The sequence below is a fragment of the Physcomitrium patens genome, chromosome 22, assembly GCF_059467195.1.
Source record: "Physcomitrium patens ecotype Gransden chromosome 22, ASM5946719v1, whole genome shotgun sequence".
In the NCBI taxonomy this organism is placed as follows: Eukaryota; Viridiplantae; Streptophyta; class Bryopsida; order Funariales; family Funariaceae; genus Physcomitrium; species Physcomitrium patens.
In genome coordinates, this window is record NC_143431.1 from 7,574,277 (window position 1) to 7,580,186 (window position 5,910).

Here is a 5,910-nt window from a genome sequence, read left to right on the forward strand (position 1 = left end):
TTTGTTGTGGTGTGAGTGTTCTGATGAGAATTTCCTTGTGAAACACAGAAATTTGAATGTGGTTATTACAATGAACCCAGAAGCTACTTCGAAGCGTCCTTCGATGGGACCGGGACAACGCTCTATCTTCCGATGCTTGGATTTTTTTTTTTTTTTTTTTTTTTTTTTTTCCGTTCTATAATATGTTTTAATCATGTGTAGTACGTTTCTAAATCTCATCTGACTGGCATTTCAAATATCTGAAAATTATCTGTTTTTGTGAATGTCTTGAGTGCGAGGCATGCGAAGTATCCGAAATGAAAACCCCTTCAAAGAGGCTTCGGCGCCGAAGGATCTTTCGAGGGGTTCGCCGCAATGCTGTGCCGCCCATCTCGAAACCTCGTCAGAATATTAATGTATTACAAGCACATGAACTGTTCGACCGTCATTGGTTCTTGGCTCTGAATTGGTTCAGTGATTCCGATTAATTTCAGTTTCAACCCTTTTTAGAGAAGGCTGAAGCAGCAAACTCTTTTAAGGAACACAGACAGGCAGACAGCTCTAGGGTTCAGGGTTTATGGATCATAAGAAGAATCTGCTCAATTAACTCTATTACTGGTATCACTCACTAAGTTAACCCAGTCTCACTAGCTAAATGGTGCTGAATCAGTTTAGTGGGTGGGTAGCTATCTGTTTAGATGGTTCTAGCTGCTCTCCCTCTCTCACACTTGGAAGTGCAGAGGAGGAGGCATTTTGAGTTTTGGAACAAATCAATTGTGGGATTGAGTCAATTAGGGTTGCACTAATTCAAAAAAGATGATGAGAGAGAGAGAGAGGGAGATAGGCAGAACTCATATCAAATATTGAATTGTGGGGGGACAAATCTTGGCGAAGTTCCCTATGTTGATGAGCTTGTGCAGAGCAAGCAGGTCTAGTGAATAAAAACAAGGTACCTTAAAGGGTGGGATGGCAAAATAGGAGGGAGGAATGGGGGGCGAGAGCTATTGTCCACCACATGTAATCTGCATGATTGATTGATGTGGCCACCACACCCAATAATCCATGGCCATGCAAAGCTTGTCGCTAGAACTTATCATTTAGGAAACATGAAGGCAAAAATGTCAATTTAGGGATTGGAGTATGGGCCTTCCAACAATTGAATCATTATTTGTTTTTGACAATCTTCTTTTGTGTGGAAGAAAAGGCTCAGGATGGCAAGCCCTTGCGTGGATGGCAATGCCCCACCATTTTTGTGATGTCCTCAATGACATTTATCTTCAATTGTGTCTACATGTATTTAAGGCTAGATTAGCATAAAATAAATACATGTTCATGATCTTTGGTTATAAAGCTTGAGTAAAACGATTCCTTTGAATGTGTGTGTAGAATATTGATTCATAGATCAATGATTCTAGTCATTTTTTTTAAGAATGATTCAAAAATACGAAAGTGAAAGAGCAGTTTTTGAAGTTAACAACCAAATACCCACATCATGAAGAGTATCACTTTTTCATAAACCAAATACCAATCCATGAAGTTTTTTTTAAAAAAAAAATCCAGTTGTGGAATCAGTATTTAGTAAATATTTTTTTAAGAGAGAAAAAAATGATAAAAGAAAATATGAATTTTTCTATTCTTTGTATAAAATTTGGTTAACTACTCTGAAATAACTAAATGAATAAAAATGATGGTTTCATTATTTGGCTACAACTTTTTCAACAGCATGAAATGTAATTCATTCAAAGAAATACATCACCTCACCACAATAATGCTCTGGTCCTTAATCAATCTTCCCTTGGGTTTGCTTTTTTTTTTTAATGTAAAATTGCTAAACAGAGTGACAATAAAACCACAGTACACAATTTTGTCAAAGCATCAAAAACACAAAAATTGCAATACATTGGAATGATCCAACCTTCCCACACAGTATAGTTCAATTTACCCACCAAGAATCTACCAACAATCCCTCAACATCCTGTACAACACACACACACACACATGAAAAGCCAAGATTCAGATGTAGGCAACGTATGGATATTTTTAAAGGAAAGAGCTCTTCCTTGCAAGGGGGCATATCACCTCTCTTTTTGACTGGTCAAGTGGCCAATCATATTAATTAATTTGTGAAGATAAAAATAATAATAATAATAATAATAAAATAGTAATAATGTAAAAGAGGGCACAAGAGGACACTGTTTGCAACTATTGCACACTTTACTGCTTTACTTAATTTTCAGCTTATGTGAGTATGATAGCTAATTGAGATTTTAAAAAAAAATCCATCTAATATTATTTCAATAACTTTTTTTCTTTTTCTTTTTTATTCAATATTTCTTGCCATTCATGAACAATCCTATATGTTGATAATAGTTAACTTCATAATTTGGTTTCTTCCAATTTTAGTCATCCATTTTCAGTAAGGCTTGTCTGTATCAATTGTCTTCTGTGCTTGTCACTCCAAATTTTGTACATTGAAAATATTGGCATTCCTTTGAATCCACATTGTCTGGAAACAAAAATTTCTGTGAGGAAGTTGATGACCATATGAACTCATTTAAGCTTAAGTGAACAAATTGGCATAGGTCTTCCCCACAAATACCTGAGGGGTCATAAATGCACATGAAAGCCAGCACAATATCTTCCATGTTCTACTTCTCTCAGAAAGAATCAAACTTGCTCTCTGTTGTTCCAAAGCAGCAAAATCCTTCTTGCCTTCTGAGCCAATGACAATGTTCAGGATAGGAGACAGTCCTGGAGACCTTGGAAAAATGGGATAGACTACACCATGCACGGGGCTCCAAGCAGGGATATAGAGAGCTAGGGCAAAACCCACACCTCAAAGTTCATACTTGGTTGAAAGAATCTCACCAGATATATCATTAGAGAACTGTACCCATTTTGGGTATATAATTACTGAACTGATTGATTTCCTGAACCAATTGAACACACACACACACACACATTCTTCTAAAAACTGTCTGGATTACAAAAATGGTTGACAAATGCTTCTCATCCATGTCTCAGCCAAAAAGAATTTTGAGTTGTCCTACCAAATCATTAGCCAGGCAAAGGCCCCAGAAAAAAGTCATAACTCTCCAAATATGGTGCACAGATTTCCAAGACAAGATGAATAACATTCACCACCAGAAGCTTCTATTGTTAAACAGACCACAAACACCCATGCATCACCACCCCCACCCTCATGAAAGAAGAGAATACAAAGTTCTTTGCTTTTCAATACAAAATTCCCCAGATTCCAAAATTTATGTAAGTTGTGCCTCACTCACAGAAAGACCAATTATAATCACAAAAGTCACTTGGAAGGAAAAGTCTTCTCTATCTTTCACAAGGGCACCCACCCCATAAAAGGCCTCCTCTCTAATCCTCACAATTGAGAGAACCATAACCGTTTCACTTCAATGCCGCCAAAGCAGACTTCCCCTATTTTTTTTTTCTTCTTCTTCTGAAGCAGCTATTCTCACCAAAAAAATAAAATAAAATAAAATAAAAATAACAAGGGTTCACCTCACTTCTAACCTCAAAGTGCTGGTGAGCATTTTGTTGGTTATGGTGGGTGCAGATCAAAACTCAAGCTAGTCCCCTTGTGTTCAATATTTGGTTGTGTTGAATGACAGCCTGATGGAGAGTTTGCTGCAAGAGAGAATGCATGAATTTGAGTTTATTCACTTACTTATTTGCTCCTTCTTGTTCTTAATATAGAACAATGTCTTTTCCGCTTTTTTTTAGGTTCTTGAAACTGAGTATTTAGAGTACTAATTTGATACTATGTTGCAAATCTTATCCTGTTCTACATAATTTTGGATGTTAATCAATAGGTCAGAATAATTTGGCATGCAATAAGAATAGAAAGTTGAGAAAAACAAAAATCGTACATTCCTTTGTTAGAAATTTCTCAGATAGGATCATTTTTTTGTTTTTTTGTTTTAAAGAAAGGTACAATACAACTGCAAATAAAAAGGAGTAAATCTATTTTATTAAATAATAATAATAATAAATTAAGACTGTATATTTTTTTCCTAAATGATTATTGTTAACAATAAATGATATCTTGATTGTAAATAAATAATATTGTAGTATTTCTTGATTTTCAAAATATCAATGGAACACATTATAAGAGTTTTTTTTTTTTTTTTTTTTTTTTGTTTTCTCCTCTTTTCTTCTTGTCAGAGTATACATCCTTTGTTGATTGAACTATCAATTGAATCACGTTTTTTCTTTTGAAATGAAACATCTGGAAGCGGGATTATAAATGTATTTATATATAGATATAAAGGGAAATAATAAAGCAATCTAAAATTTTACTATATCAACCCATATGTCTAAATCATCACTGTATCCTTTCAACTTTATTCCTATTTCCAACTGTTCCTAGCTATTTCTCCATTCCCAGCCATCACCCATATCCTTGCTATTCCTAGCCTTTGTCCTCATCTTTAGCACGACCCTTCCTATCCCCGTCCTTATATTGGCAATATTACTATGCAGAAATCTAATCATTCCATTATTGTTGCAATCCAAGTAACAAGCAACTTTGTTTGTTAATATGAGGATGTTATAGCTATTATTGCAATATGTATATAACACAAATCAAATGATTCTGCAGCCATTGCAAGCATTTCCAAACTGAACCATGGAGAAATCTTTAAGCAGATCGTCATCCTTGTCCAACTTTCGCACTTCATTTGATTCACCAATGTATCAACCTTTGATGAAGAGCTTGGGCACAATGATAAGTCCATCAAGTAGATTCTTAAGTTATTGACAGAACTCAGAGTGCATAGAGATGTTTGACTTGTTGACCAACAAGAAGTGACTTTGCAAAATCATACACAAACTGTGGTAGTCTTCCAATATTTTTTGAATGTTGGACAAATTATTGCAATCTTTAAATAATTTTTGAATATTGCACAGGAATATTAGGTAGATCACAACACGATCATTGTCTCTTAAAGGAATTTTTTTTTTGTATTTAAATAGTAGGTCAAGGTTGATGTAAGGCAAAAGATGATATGTGGTGACTATTGTTGTTTTTAGTATATTAATAAGGCCATGAGGGTTGCATTCAAAAGCTTTTGTCATCATTATTGATAATCTTACATATACTTTCCTTGAACTTACAAATAACTTTACTTCATCCTTCTCAAATATGTCCATGGCAAGTATCTTATCCAAGCTAGAGAAGTTTAAAAGGAGGAAGATGAAGGAGGTATTTTTCCTCCTCAACATGATAATTATAGACTCCACAATAGAAATACGCCTTTTGATATCAACATATTCATAGCTACCTTGAAAAAGTATCATGGATAGACAAATGTAATCTAATAAATATTTATATGATTAGGTAAAAATAGGTAAAAAATAAATAAAGATAGATTAATTTCATAATACCTTCTAGAGAAGCTTTATAGATGCTATTTTGACTTTATATGTATTTGTAGTTGATTGGTAGGTTAGAAACTTTGTCAATAAGTTAGCCATGTATTGATAGCTTATAAAACAAGCTAATTATGTGGCACAAAATTAGAAAACTTGTCTTGCAAGTTGAGATATGTATCTTGCAAAGTCAACATGTTTTGGAGGTCTTACAGGACATTGCGATGTAGCTCCTAGTTAAGAGTACATATGGAGGGAAGAGTGAAGCCTTCATCACTCTTGTCAATGCTTTTCTAGTCTTTAGTTTTGTTTCAAGTCTTTCTAATCTTTTTGTTTTTTACAATAGCCATTCTAGTTCAATATTATATCATCTTTGAATAACTTTCTAGTTCTTTTCAGTGACACAAGTGTATATTGAAGATTTCGATCTTCAAAATTCATGTCTTTGATAGTTTGATAAGAGTACTAACTTATTATTTTTGTCTTGTTTTTGAATTGAGTGAAATATCCCACTTCTATTATTATATTTTAAAGATT

At 34.1% G+C, this 5,910-nt stretch overlaps 1 long non-coding RNA gene across 1 annotated transcript; it reads right to left on the minus strand.

The window, feature by feature from the left end:
* LOC149986630 (uncharacterized) lies at positions 1-4,745 on the minus strand. Its single transcript, XR_016500132.1, has 5 exons — positions 3,873-4,745; positions 3,517-3,630; positions 2,848-2,909; positions 2,579-2,694; positions 1-2,485 (listed from the first exon to the last, which is right to left on the minus strand). It is a non-coding gene; the product is annotated as an uncharacterized LOC149986630 (long non-coding RNA).
* Positions 4,746-5,910: the final 1,165 nt, after the last annotated feature.